We start from the raw sequence: 10,000 nt of genomic DNA on the forward strand, positions 1-10,000 counted from the left end.
CAGGCCCGACCCTGCTTAGCTTCCGAGATCAGACGAGATCGGGCGTTGCCAGGCTGGTATGGCCGTACGAAATAAGTTGACAACCATAGGCTACTTATCCATATACAGATTTAGCAATTGACAATGCAAGGTGGTCTCTCTCTCTCTCTCGTGTCAAAATGAAAACAGCTTCCAGCCCCTTTCATGAAGGACTACTTGTGCATATTGCAAGATTTCAGTTTCTAAGTGAATGAGCAAAAGAGCATACAGCACCTGGTATTCCCAGGCGGTCTCCCATCCAAGTACTAACCAGGCCCGACCCTGCTTAACTTCCGAGATCAGACGAGATCGGGCGTTGCCAGGCTGGTATGGCCGTACGAAATAAGTTGACAACCATAGGCTACTTATCCATATACAGATTTAGCAATTGACAATGAAAGGTGGTCTCTCTCTCTCTCTCTCGTGTCAAAATGAAAACAGCTTCCAGCCCCTTTCATGAAGGACTACTTGTGCATATTGCAAGATTTCAGTTTCTAAGTGAATGAGCAAAAGAGCATACAGCACCTGGTATTCCCAAGCGGTCTCCCATCCAAGTACTAACCAGGCCCGACCCTGCTTAGCTTCCGAGATCAGACGAGATCGGGCGTTGCCAGGCTGGTATGGCCGTACGAAATAAGTTGACAACCATAGGCTACTTATCCATATACAGATTTAGCAATTGACAATGCAAGGTGGTCTCTCTCTCTCTCTCGTGTCAAAATGAAAACAGCTTCCAGCCCCTTTCATGAAGGACTTCTTGTGCATATTGCAAGATGTCAGTTTCTAAGTGAATGAGCAAAAGAGCATACAGCACCTGGTATTCCCAGGCGGTCTCCCATCCAAGTACTAACCAGGCCCGACCCTGCTTAGCTTCCGAGATCAGACGAGATCGGGCGTTGCCAGGCTGGTATGGCCGTACGAAATAAGTTGACAACCATAGGCTACTTATCCATATACAGATTTAGCAATTGACAATGCAAGGTAGTCTCTCTCTCTCTCTCTCTCGTGTCAAAATGAAAACAGCTTCCAGCCCCTTTCATGAAGGACTACTTGTGCATATTGCAAGATTTCAGTTTCTAAGTGAATGAGCAAAAGAGCATACAGCACCTGGTATTCCCAGGCCGTCTCCCATCAAAGTACTAACCAGGCCCGACCCTGCTTAGCTTCCGAGATCAGACGAGATCGGGCGTTGCCAGGCTGGTATGGCCGTACAAAATAAGTTGACAACCATAGGCTACTTATCCATATACAGATTTAGCAATTGACAATGCAAGGTGGTCTCTCTCTCTCTCTCGTGTCAAAATGAAAACAGCTTCCAGCCCCTTTCATGAAGGACTACTTGTGCATATTGCAAGATTTCAGTTTCTAAGTGAATGAGCAAAAGAGCATACAGCACCTGGTATTCCCAAGCGGTCTCCCATCCAAGTACTAACCAGGCCCGACCCTGCTTAGCTTCCGAGATCAAACGAGATCGGGCGTTGCCAGGCTGGTATGGCCGTACGAAATAATTTGACAACCATAGGCTACTTATCCATATACAGATTTAGCAATTGACAATGCAAGGTGGTCTCTCTATCTCTCTCTCTCTCTCGTGTCAAAATGAAAACAGCTTCCAGCCCCTTTCATGAAGGACTACTTGTGCATATTGCAAGATTTCAGTTTCTAAGTGAATGAGCAAAAGAGCATACAGCACCTGGTATTCCCAGGCGGTCTCCCATCCAAGTACTAACCAGGCCCGACCCTGCTTAGCTTCCGAGATCAGACGAGATCGGGCGTTGCCAGGCTGGTATGGCCGTACGAAATAAGTTGACAACCATAGGCTACTTATCCATATACAGATTTAGCAATTGACAATGCAAGGTGGTCTCTCTCTCTCTCTCTCGTGTCAAAATGAAAACAGCTTCCAGCCCCTTTCATGAAGGACTACTTGTGCATATTGCAAGATGTCAGTTTCTAAGTGAATGAGCAAAAGAGCATACAGCACCTGGTATTCCCAGGCGGTCTCCCATCCAAGTACTAACCAGGCCCGACCCTGCTTAGCTTCCGAGATCAGACGAGATCGGGCGTTGCCAGGCTGGTATGGCCGTACGAAATAAGTTGACAACCATAGGCTACTTATCCATATACAGATTTAGCAATTGACAATGCAAGGTGGTCTCTCTCTCTCTCTCGTGTCAAAATGAAAACAGCTTCCAGCCCCTTTCATGAAGGACTACTTGTGCATATTGCAAGATTTCAGTTTCTAAGTGAATGAGCAAAAGAGCATACAGCACCTGGTATTCCCAAGCGGTCTCCCATCCAAGTACTAACCAGGCCCGACCCTGCTTAGCTTCCGAGATCAAACGAGATCGGGCGTTGCCAGGCTGGTATGGCCGTACGAAATAAGTTGACAACCATAGGCTACTTATCCATATACAGATTTAGCAATTGACAATGCAAGGTGGTCTCTCTCTCTCTCTCTCGTGTCAAAATGAAAACAGCTTCCAGCCCCTTTCATGAAGGACTACTTGTGCATATTGCAAGATTTCAGTTTCTAAGTGAATGAGCAAAAGACCATACAGCACCTGGTATTCCCAGGCGGTCTCCCATCCAAGTACTAACCAGGCCCGACCCTGCTTAGCTTCCGAGATCAGACGAGATCGGGCGTTGCCAGGCTGGTATGGCCGTACGAAATAAGTTGACAACCATAGGCTACTTATCCATATACAGATTTAGCAATTGACAATGCAAGGTGGTCTCTCTCTCTCTCTCGTGTCAAAATGAAAACAGCTTCCAGCCCCTTTCATGAAGGACTACTTGTGCATATTGCAAGATTTCAGTTTCTAAGTGAATGAGCAAAAGAGCATACAGCACCTGGTATTCCCAAGCGGTCTCCCATCCAAGTACTAACCAGGCCCGACCCTGCTTAGCTTCCGAGATCAAACGAGATCGGGCGTTGCCAGGCTGGTATGGCCGTACGAAATAAGTTGACAACCATAGGCTACTTATCCATATACAGATTTAGCAATTGACAATGCAAGGTGGTCTCTCTCTCTCTCTCTCGTGTCAAAATGAAAACAGCTTCCAGCCCCTTTCATGAAGGACTACTTGTGCATATTGCAAGATTTCAGTTTCTAAGTGAATGAGCAAAAGACCATACAGCACCTGGTATTCCCAGGCGGTCTCCCATCCAAGTACTAACCAGGCCCGACCCTGCTTAGCTTCCGAGATCAGACGAGATCGGGCGTTGCCAGGCTGGTATGGCCGTACGAAATAAGTTGACAACCATAGGCTACTTATCCATATACAGATTTAGCAATTGACAATGCAAGGTGGTCTCTCTCTCTCTCTCGTGTCAAAATGAAAACAGCTTCCAGCCCCTTTCATGAAGGACTACTTGTGCATATTGCAAGATTTCAGTTTCTAAGTGAATGAGCAAAAGAGCATACAGCACCTGGTATTCCCAAGCGGTCTCCCATCCAAGTACTAACCAGGCCCGACCCTGCTTAGCTTCCGAGATCAAACGAGATCGGGCGTTGCCAGGCTGGTATGGCCGTACGAAATAAGTTGACAACCATAGGCTACTTATCCATATACAGATTTAGCAATTGACAATGCAAGGTGGTCTCTCTCTCTCTCTCTCTCTCGTGTCAAAATGAAAACAGCTTCCAGCCCCTTTCATGAAGGACTACTTGTGCATATTGCAAGATTTCAGTTTCTAAGTGAATGAGCAAAAGAGCATACAGCACCTGGTATTCCCAGGCGGTCTCCCATCCAAGTACTAACCAGGCCCGACCCTGCTTAGCTTCCGAGATCAGACGAGATCGGGCGTTGCCAGGCTGGTATGGCCGTACGAAATAAGTTGACAACCATAGGCTACTTATCCATATACAGATTTAGCAATTGACAATGCAAGGTGGTCTCTCTCTCTCTCTCGTGTCAAAATGAAAACAGCTTCCAGCCCCTTTCATGAAGGACTACTTGTGCATATTGCAAGATTTCAGTTTCTAAGTGAATGAGCAAAAGAGCATACAGCACCTGGTATTCCCAAGCGGTCTCCCATCCAAGTACTAACCAGGCCCGACCCTGCTTAGCTTCCGAGATCAAACGAGATCGGGCGTTGCCAGGCTGGTATGGCCGTACGAAATAAGTTGACAACCATAGGCTACTTATCCATATACAGATTTAGCAATTGACAATGCAAGGTGGTCTCTCTCTCTCTCTCTCTCTCTCGTGTCAAAATGAAAACAGCTTCCAGCCCCTTTCATGAAGGACTACTTGTGCATATTGCAAGATTTCAGTTTCTAAGTGAATGAGCAAAAGAGCATACAGCACCTGGTATTCCCAGGCGGTCTCCCATCCAAGTACTAACCAGGCCCGACCCTGCTTAGCTTCCGAGATCAGACGAGATCGGGCGTTGCCAGGCTGGTATGGCCGTACGAAATAAGTTGACAACCATAGGCTACTTATCCATATACAGATTTAGCAATTGACAATGCAAGGTGGTCTCTCTCTCTCTCTCGTGTCAAAATGAAAACAGCTTCCAGCCCCTTTCATGAAGGACTACTTGTGCATATTGCAAGATTTCAGTTTCTAAGTGAATGAGCAAAAGAGCATACAGCACCTGGTATTCCCAGGCGGTCTCCCATCCAAGTACTAACCAGGCCCGACCCTGCTTAGCTTCCGAGATCAGACGAGATCGGGCGTTGCCAGGCTGGTATGGCCGTACGAAATAAGTTGACAACCATAGGCTACTTATCCATATACAGATTTAGCAATTGACAATGCAAGGTGGTCTCTCTCTCTCTCTCGTGTCAAAATGAAAACAGCTTCCAGCCCCTTTCATGAAGGACTTCTTGTGCATATTGCAAGATGTCAGTTTCTAAGTGAATGAGCAAAAGAGCATACAGCACCTGGTATTCCCAGGCGGTCTCCCATCCAAGTACTAACCAGGCCCGACCCTGCTTAGCTTCCGAGATCAGACGAGATCGGGCGTTGCCAGGCTGGTATGGCCGTACGAAATAAGTTGACAACCATAGGCTACTTATCCATATACAGATTTAGCAATTGACAATGCAAGGTAGTCTCTCTCTCTCTCTCTCTCTCTCGTGTCAAAATGAAAACAGCTTCCAGCCCCTTTCATGAAGGACTACTTGTGCATATTGCAAGATTTCAGTTTCTAAGTGAATGAGCAAAAGAGCATACAGCACCTGGTATTCCCAGGCCGTCTCCCATCAAAGTACTAACCAGGCCCGACCCTGCTTAGCTTCCGAGATCAGACGAGATCGGGCGTTGCCAGGCTGGTATGGCCGTACAAAATAAGTTGACAACCATAGGCTACTTATCCATATACAGATTTAGCAATTGACAATGCAAGGTGGTCTCTCTCTCTCTCTCGTGTCAAAATGAAAACAGCTTCCAGCCCCTTTCATGGAGGACTACTTGTGCATATTGCAAGATTTCAGTTTCTAAGTGAATGAGCAAAAGAGCATACAGCACCTGGTATTCCCAAGCGGTCTCCCATCCAAGTACTAACCAGGCCCGACCCTGCTTAGCTTCCGAGATCAAACGAGATCGGGCGTTGCCAGGCTGGTATGGCCGTACGAAATAAGTTGACAACCATAGGCTACTTATCCATATACAGATTTAGCAATTGACAATGCAAGGTGGTCTCTCTCTCTCTCTCTCTCTCTCGTGTCAAAATGAAAACAGCTTCCAGCCCCTTTCATGAAGGACTACTTGTGCATATTGCAAGATTTCAGTTTCTAAGTGAATGAGCAAAAGAGCATACAGCACCTGGTATTCCCAGGCGGTCTCCCATCCAAGTACTAACCAGGCCCGACCCTGCTTAGCTTCCGAGATCAGACGAGATCGGGCGTTGCCAGGCTGGTATGGCCGTACGAAATAAGTTGACAACCATAGGCTACTTATCCATATACAGATTTAGCAATTGACAATGCAAGGTGGTCTCTCTCTCTCTCTCGTGTCAAAATGAAAACAGCTTCCAGCCCCTTTCATGAAGGACTACTTGTGCATATTGCAAGATTTCAGTTTCTAAGTGAATGAGCAAAAGAGCATACAGCACCTGGTATTCCCAAGCGGTCTCCCATCCAAGTACTAACCAGGCCCGACCCTGCTTAGCTTCCGAGATCAAACGAGATCGGGCGTTGCCAGGCTGGTATGGCCGTACGAAATAAGTTGACAACCATAGGCTACTTATCCATATACAGATTTAGCAATTGACAATGCAAGGTGGTCTCTCTCTCTCTCTCTCGTGTCAAAATGAAAACAGCTTCCAGCCCCTTTCATGAAGGACTACTTGTGCATATTGCAAGATTTCAGTTTCTAAGTGAATGAGCAAAAGAGCATACAGCACCTGGTATTCCCAGGCGGTCTCCCATCCAAGTACTAACCAGGCCCGACCCTGCTTAGCTTCCGAGATCAGACGAGATCGGGCGTTGCCAGGCTGGTATGGCCGTACGAAATAAGTTGACAACCATAGGCTACTTATCCATATAAAGATTTAGCAATTGACAATGCAAGGTGGTCTCTCTCTCTCTCTCTCGTGTCAAAATGAAAACAGCTTCCAGCCCCTTTCATGAAGGACTACTTGTGCATATTGCAAGATTTCAGTTTCTAAGTGAATGAGCAAAAGAGCATACAGCACCTGGTATTCCCAAGCGGTCTCCCATCCAAGTACTAACCAGGCCCGACCCTGCTTAGCTTCCGAGATCAGACGAGATCGGGCGTTGCCAGGCTGGTATGGCCGTACGAAATAAGTTGACAACCATAGGCTACTTATCCATATACAGATTTAGCAATTGACAATGCAAGGTGGTCTCTCTCTCTCTCTCTCTCGTGTCAAAATGAAAACAGCTTCCAGCCCCTTTCATGAAGGACTACTTGTGCATATTGCAAGATTTCAGTTTCTAAGTGAATGAGCAAAAGAGCATACAGCACCTGGTATTCCCAGGCGGTCTCCCATCCAAGTACTAACCAGGCCCGACCCTGCTTAGCTTCCGAGATCAGACGAGATCGGGCGTTGCCAGGCTGGTATGGCCGTACGAAATAAGTTGACAACCATAGGCTACTTATCCATATACAGATTTAGCAATTGACAATGCAAGGTGGTCTCTCTCTCTCTCTCTCGTGTCAAAATGAAAACAGCTTCCAGCCCCTTTCATGAAGGACTACTTGTGCATATTGCAAGATTTCAGTTTCTAAGTGAATGAGCAAAAGAGCATACAGCACCTGGTATTCCCAAGCGGTCTCCCATCCAAGTACTAACCAGGCCCGACCCTGCTTAGCTTCCGAGATCAGACGAGATCGGGCGTTGCCAGGCTGGTATGGCCGTACGAAATAAGTTGACAACCATAGGCTACTTATCCATATACAGATTTAGCAATTGACAATGCAAGGTGGTCTCTCTCTCTCTCTCTCTCTCGTGTCAAAATGAAAACAGCTTCCAGCCCCTTTCATGAAGGACTACTTGTGCATATTGCAAGATTTCAGTTTCTAAGTGAATGAGCAAAAGAGCATACAGCACCTGGTATTCCCAAGCGGTCTCCCATCCAAGTACTAACCAGGCCCGACCCTGCTTAGCTTCCGAGATCAGACGAGATCGGGCGTTGCCAGGCTGGTATGGCCGTACGAAATAAGTTGACAACCATAGGCTACTTATCCATATACAGATTTAGCAATTGACAATGCAAGGTGGTCTCTCTCTCTCTCTCGTGTCAAAATGAAAACAGCTTCCAGCCCCTTTCATGAAGGACTACTTGTGCATATTGCAAGATTTCAGTTTCTAAGTGAATGAGCAAAAGAGCATACAGCACCTGGTATTCCCAAGCGGTCTCCCATCCAAGTACTAACCAGGCCCGACCCTGCTTAGCTTCCGAGATCAGACGAGATCGGGCGTTGCCAGGCTGGTATGGCCGTACGAAATAAGTTGACAACCATAGGCTACTTATCCATATACAGATTTAGCAATTGACAATGCAAGGTGGTCTCTCTCTCTCTCTCGTGTCAAAATGAAAACAGCTTCCAGCCCCTTTCATGAAGGACTACTTGTGCATATTGCAAGATTTCAGTTTCTAAGTGAATGAGCAAAAGAGCATACAGCACCTGGTATTCCCAAGCGGTCTCCCATCCAAGTACTAACCAGGCCCGACCCTGCTTAGCTTCCGAGATCAGACGAGATCGGGCGTTGCCAGGCTGGTATGGCCGTACGAAATAAGTTGACAACCATAGGCTACTTATCCATATACAGATTTAGCAATTGACAATGCAAGGTGGTCTCTCTCTCTCTCTCTCTCTCTCTCTCGTGTCAAAATGAAAACAGCTTCCAGCCCCTTTCATGAAGGACTACTTGTGCATATTGCAAGATTTCAGTTTCTAAGTGAATGAGCAAAAGAGCATACAGCACCTGGTATTCCCAGGCGGTCTCCCATCCAAGTACTAACCAGGCCCGACCCTGCTTAGCTTCCGAGATCAGACGAGATCGGGCGTTGCCAGGCTGGTATGGCCGTACGAAATAAGTTGACAACCATAGGCTACTTATCCATATACAGATTTAGCAATTGACAATGCAAGGTGGTCTCTCTCTCTCTCTCGTGTCAAAATGAAAACAGCTTCCAGCCCCTTTCATGAAGGACTACTTGTGCATATTGCAAGATTTCAGTTTCTAAGTGAATGAGCAAAAGAGCATACAGCACCTGGTATTCCCAAGCGGTCTCCCATCCAAGTACTAACCAGGCCCGACCCTGCTTAGCTTCCGAGATCAAACGAGATCGGGCGTTGCCAGGCTGGTATGGCCGTACGAAATAAGTTGACAACCATAGGCTACTTATCCATATACAGATTTAGCAATTGACAATGCAAGGTGGTCTCTCTCTCTCTCTCTCTCTCGTGTCAAAATGAAAACAGCTTCCAGCCCCTTTCATGAAGGACTACTTGTGCATATTGCAAGATTTCAGTTTCTAAGTGAATGAGCAAAAGAGCATACAGCACCTGGTATTCCCAGGCGGTCTCCCATCCAAGTACTAACCAGGCCCGACCCTGCTTAGCTTCCGAGATCAGACGAGATCGGGCGTTGCCAGGCTGGTATGGCCGTACGAAATAAGTTGACAACCATAGGCTACTTATCCATATACAGATTTAGCAATTGACAATGCAAGGTGGTCTCTCTCTCTCTCTCGTGTCAAAATGAAAACAGCTTCCAGCCCCTTTCATGAAGGACTACTTGTGCATATTGCAAGATGTCAGTTTCTAAGTGAATGAGCAAAAGAGCATACAGCACCTGGTATTCCCAGGCGGTCTCCCATCCAAGTACTAACCAGGCCCGACCCTGCTTAGCTTCCGAGATCAGACGAGATCGGGCGTTGCCAGGCTGGTATGGCCGTACGAAATAAGTTGACAACCATAGGCTACTTATCCATATACAGATTTAGCAATTGACAATGCAAGGTGGTCTCTCTCTCTCTCTCGTGTCAAAATGAAAACAGCTTCCAGCCCCTTTCATGAAGGACTACTTGTGCATATTGCAAGATTTCAGTTTCTAAGTGAATGAGCAAAAGAGCATACAGCACCTGGTATTCCCAAGCGGTCTCCCATCCAAGTACTAACCAGGCCCGACCCTGCTTAGCTTCCGAGATCAAACGAGATCGGGCGTTGCCAGGCTGGTATGGCCGTACGAAATAAGTTGACAACCATAGGCTACTTATCCATATACAGATTTAGCAATTGACAATGCAAGGTGGTCTCTCTCTCTCTCTCTCTCTCGTGTCAAAATGAAAACAGCTTCCAGCCCCTTTCATGAAGGACTACTTGTGCATATTGCAAGATTTCAGTTTCTAAGTGAATGAGCAAAAGAGCATACAGCACCTGGTATTCCCAGGCGGTCTCCCATCCAAGTACTAACCAGGCCCGACCCTGCTTAGCTTCCGAGATCAGACGAGATCGGGCGTTGCCAGGCTGGTATGGCCGTACGAAATAAGTTGACAAC

At 46.9% G+C, this 10,000-nt stretch overlaps 33 non-coding genes and 2 pseudogenes across 33 annotated transcripts in view; all 35 read right to left on the minus strand.

The window, feature by feature from the left end:
- LOC146247457 (5S ribosomal RNA) overlaps window positions 1–70 on the minus strand; it is a 119-nt gene extending 49 nt beyond the window's left edge. Inside the window, exon 1 of the ribosomal RNA XR_014732986.1 lies at window positions 1–70. This exon is cut by the window's left edge and continues 49 nt beyond it. This is a non-coding gene — a ribosomal RNA (5S ribosomal RNA).
- Window positions 71–240: 170 nt separating this feature from the next.
- On the minus strand, window positions 241–359 carry LOC146247458 (5S ribosomal RNA). The gene has a single exon (XR_014732498.1). It is a non-coding gene; the product is annotated as a 5S ribosomal RNA (ribosomal RNA).
- A 172-nt stretch (window positions 360–531) lies between these two features.
- LOC146247459 (5S ribosomal RNA) lies at window positions 532–650 on the minus strand. Its single transcript, XR_014732987.1, has one exon. It is a non-coding gene; the product is annotated as a 5S ribosomal RNA (ribosomal RNA).
- A 170-nt stretch (window positions 651–820) lies between these two features.
- LOC146247460 (5S ribosomal RNA) lies at window positions 821–939 on the minus strand. The gene has a single exon (XR_014733873.1). It is a non-coding gene; the product is annotated as a 5S ribosomal RNA (ribosomal RNA).
- A 174-nt stretch (window positions 940–1,113) lies between these two features.
- LOC146247461 (5S ribosomal RNA) lies at window positions 1,114–1,232 on the minus strand (annotated as a pseudogene).
- A 170-nt stretch (window positions 1,233–1,402) lies between these two features.
- On the minus strand, window positions 1,403–1,521 carry LOC146247462 (5S ribosomal RNA). Its single transcript, XR_014733196.1, has one exon. It is a non-coding gene; the product is annotated as a 5S ribosomal RNA (ribosomal RNA).
- A 178-nt stretch (window positions 1,522–1,699) lies between these two features.
- Window positions 1,700–1,818, minus strand: LOC146247463 (5S ribosomal RNA). The gene has a single exon (XR_014733884.1). It is a non-coding gene; the product is annotated as a 5S ribosomal RNA (ribosomal RNA).
- Window positions 1,819–1,990: 172 nt separating this feature from the next.
- On the minus strand, window positions 1,991–2,109 carry LOC146247464 (5S ribosomal RNA). Its single transcript, XR_014733895.1, has one exon. It is a non-coding gene; the product is annotated as a 5S ribosomal RNA (ribosomal RNA).
- A 170-nt stretch (window positions 2,110–2,279) lies between these two features.
- On the minus strand, window positions 2,280–2,398 carry LOC146247465 (5S ribosomal RNA). Its single transcript, XR_014733197.1, has one exon. It is a non-coding gene; the product is annotated as a 5S ribosomal RNA (ribosomal RNA).
- A 172-nt stretch (window positions 2,399–2,570) lies between these two features.
- LOC146247466 (5S ribosomal RNA) lies at window positions 2,571–2,689 on the minus strand. The gene has a single exon (XR_014733389.1). It is a non-coding gene; the product is annotated as a 5S ribosomal RNA (ribosomal RNA).
- Window positions 2,690–2,859: 170 nt separating this feature from the next.
- On the minus strand, window positions 2,860–2,978 carry LOC146247467 (5S ribosomal RNA). The gene has a single exon (XR_014733198.1). It is a non-coding gene; the product is annotated as a 5S ribosomal RNA (ribosomal RNA).
- Window positions 2,979–3,150: 172 nt separating this feature from the next.
- Window positions 3,151–3,269, minus strand: LOC146247468 (5S ribosomal RNA). The gene has a single exon (XR_014733501.1). It is a non-coding gene; the product is annotated as a 5S ribosomal RNA (ribosomal RNA).
- A 170-nt stretch (window positions 3,270–3,439) lies between these two features.
- LOC146247469 (5S ribosomal RNA) lies at window positions 3,440–3,558 on the minus strand. The gene has a single exon (XR_014733199.1). It is a non-coding gene; the product is annotated as a 5S ribosomal RNA (ribosomal RNA).
- Window positions 3,559–3,734: 176 nt separating this feature from the next.
- On the minus strand, window positions 3,735–3,853 carry LOC146247470 (5S ribosomal RNA). Its single transcript, XR_014733906.1, has one exon. It is a non-coding gene; the product is annotated as a 5S ribosomal RNA (ribosomal RNA).
- A 170-nt stretch (window positions 3,854–4,023) lies between these two features.
- Window positions 4,024–4,142, minus strand: LOC146247471 (5S ribosomal RNA). Its single transcript, XR_014733200.1, has one exon. It is a non-coding gene; the product is annotated as a 5S ribosomal RNA (ribosomal RNA).
- A 178-nt stretch (window positions 4,143–4,320) lies between these two features.
- Window positions 4,321–4,439, minus strand: LOC146247472 (5S ribosomal RNA). The gene has a single exon (XR_014733917.1). It is a non-coding gene; the product is annotated as a 5S ribosomal RNA (ribosomal RNA).
- A 170-nt stretch (window positions 4,440–4,609) lies between these two features.
- On the minus strand, window positions 4,610–4,728 carry LOC146247473 (5S ribosomal RNA). The gene has a single exon (XR_014733928.1). It is a non-coding gene; the product is annotated as a 5S ribosomal RNA (ribosomal RNA).
- A 170-nt stretch (window positions 4,729–4,898) lies between these two features.
- LOC146247474 (5S ribosomal RNA) lies at window positions 4,899–5,017 on the minus strand. The gene has a single exon (XR_014733939.1). It is a non-coding gene; the product is annotated as a 5S ribosomal RNA (ribosomal RNA).
- Window positions 5,018–5,195: 178 nt separating this feature from the next.
- LOC146247475 (5S ribosomal RNA) lies at window positions 5,196–5,314 on the minus strand (annotated as a pseudogene).
- A 170-nt stretch (window positions 5,315–5,484) lies between these two features.
- Window positions 5,485–5,603, minus strand: LOC146247476 (5S ribosomal RNA). Its single transcript, XR_014733201.1, has one exon. It is a non-coding gene; the product is annotated as a 5S ribosomal RNA (ribosomal RNA).
- Window positions 5,604–5,781: 178 nt separating this feature from the next.
- Window positions 5,782–5,900, minus strand: LOC146247477 (5S ribosomal RNA). The gene has a single exon (XR_014733951.1). It is a non-coding gene; the product is annotated as a 5S ribosomal RNA (ribosomal RNA).
- Window positions 5,901–6,070: 170 nt separating this feature from the next.
- On the minus strand, window positions 6,071–6,189 carry LOC146247478 (5S ribosomal RNA). The gene has a single exon (XR_014733202.1). It is a non-coding gene; the product is annotated as a 5S ribosomal RNA (ribosomal RNA).
- Window positions 6,190–6,361: 172 nt separating this feature from the next.
- On the minus strand, window positions 6,362–6,480 carry LOC146247479 (5S ribosomal RNA). Its single transcript, XR_014733962.1, has one exon. It is a non-coding gene; the product is annotated as a 5S ribosomal RNA (ribosomal RNA).
- Window positions 6,481–6,652: 172 nt separating this feature from the next.
- Window positions 6,653–6,771, minus strand: LOC146247480 (5S ribosomal RNA). The gene has a single exon (XR_014732988.1). It is a non-coding gene; the product is annotated as a 5S ribosomal RNA (ribosomal RNA).
- A 174-nt stretch (window positions 6,772–6,945) lies between these two features.
- On the minus strand, window positions 6,946–7,064 carry LOC146247481 (5S ribosomal RNA). Its single transcript, XR_014733973.1, has one exon. It is a non-coding gene; the product is annotated as a 5S ribosomal RNA (ribosomal RNA).
- Window positions 7,065–7,236: 172 nt separating this feature from the next.
- LOC146247482 (5S ribosomal RNA) lies at window positions 7,237–7,355 on the minus strand. Its single transcript, XR_014732989.1, has one exon. It is a non-coding gene; the product is annotated as a 5S ribosomal RNA (ribosomal RNA).
- Window positions 7,356–7,531: 176 nt separating this feature from the next.
- On the minus strand, window positions 7,532–7,650 carry LOC146247483 (5S ribosomal RNA). The gene has a single exon (XR_014732990.1). It is a non-coding gene; the product is annotated as a 5S ribosomal RNA (ribosomal RNA).
- A 170-nt stretch (window positions 7,651–7,820) lies between these two features.
- Window positions 7,821–7,939, minus strand: LOC146247484 (5S ribosomal RNA). Its single transcript, XR_014732991.1, has one exon. It is a non-coding gene; the product is annotated as a 5S ribosomal RNA (ribosomal RNA).
- A 170-nt stretch (window positions 7,940–8,109) lies between these two features.
- On the minus strand, window positions 8,110–8,228 carry LOC146247485 (5S ribosomal RNA). Its single transcript, XR_014732993.1, has one exon. It is a non-coding gene; the product is annotated as a 5S ribosomal RNA (ribosomal RNA).
- Window positions 8,229–8,410: 182 nt separating this feature from the next.
- LOC146247486 (5S ribosomal RNA) lies at window positions 8,411–8,529 on the minus strand. Its single transcript, XR_014733984.1, has one exon. It is a non-coding gene; the product is annotated as a 5S ribosomal RNA (ribosomal RNA).
- A 170-nt stretch (window positions 8,530–8,699) lies between these two features.
- Window positions 8,700–8,818, minus strand: LOC146247487 (5S ribosomal RNA). Its single transcript, XR_014733204.1, has one exon. It is a non-coding gene; the product is annotated as a 5S ribosomal RNA (ribosomal RNA).
- Window positions 8,819–8,994: 176 nt separating this feature from the next.
- LOC146247488 (5S ribosomal RNA) lies at window positions 8,995–9,113 on the minus strand. Its single transcript, XR_014733995.1, has one exon. It is a non-coding gene; the product is annotated as a 5S ribosomal RNA (ribosomal RNA).
- Window positions 9,114–9,283: 170 nt separating this feature from the next.
- LOC146247489 (5S ribosomal RNA) lies at window positions 9,284–9,402 on the minus strand. Its single transcript, XR_014734006.1, has one exon. It is a non-coding gene; the product is annotated as a 5S ribosomal RNA (ribosomal RNA).
- A 170-nt stretch (window positions 9,403–9,572) lies between these two features.
- LOC146247490 (5S ribosomal RNA) lies at window positions 9,573–9,691 on the minus strand. The gene has a single exon (XR_014733205.1). It is a non-coding gene; the product is annotated as a 5S ribosomal RNA (ribosomal RNA).
- A 176-nt stretch (window positions 9,692–9,867) lies between these two features.
- On the minus strand, window positions 9,868–9,986 carry LOC146247491 (5S ribosomal RNA). The gene has a single exon (XR_014734017.1). It is a non-coding gene; the product is annotated as a 5S ribosomal RNA (ribosomal RNA).
- Between the last annotated feature and the right edge of the window lie 14 nt (window positions 9,987–10,000).

This window comes from Hypomesus nipponensis, chromosome 19, assembly GCF_054491055.1.
Source record: "Hypomesus nipponensis isolate SF chromosome 19, ASM5449105v1, whole genome shotgun sequence".
Taxonomy (NCBI): domain Eukaryota; kingdom Metazoa; phylum Chordata; class Actinopteri; order Osmeriformes; family Osmeridae; genus Hypomesus; species Hypomesus nipponensis.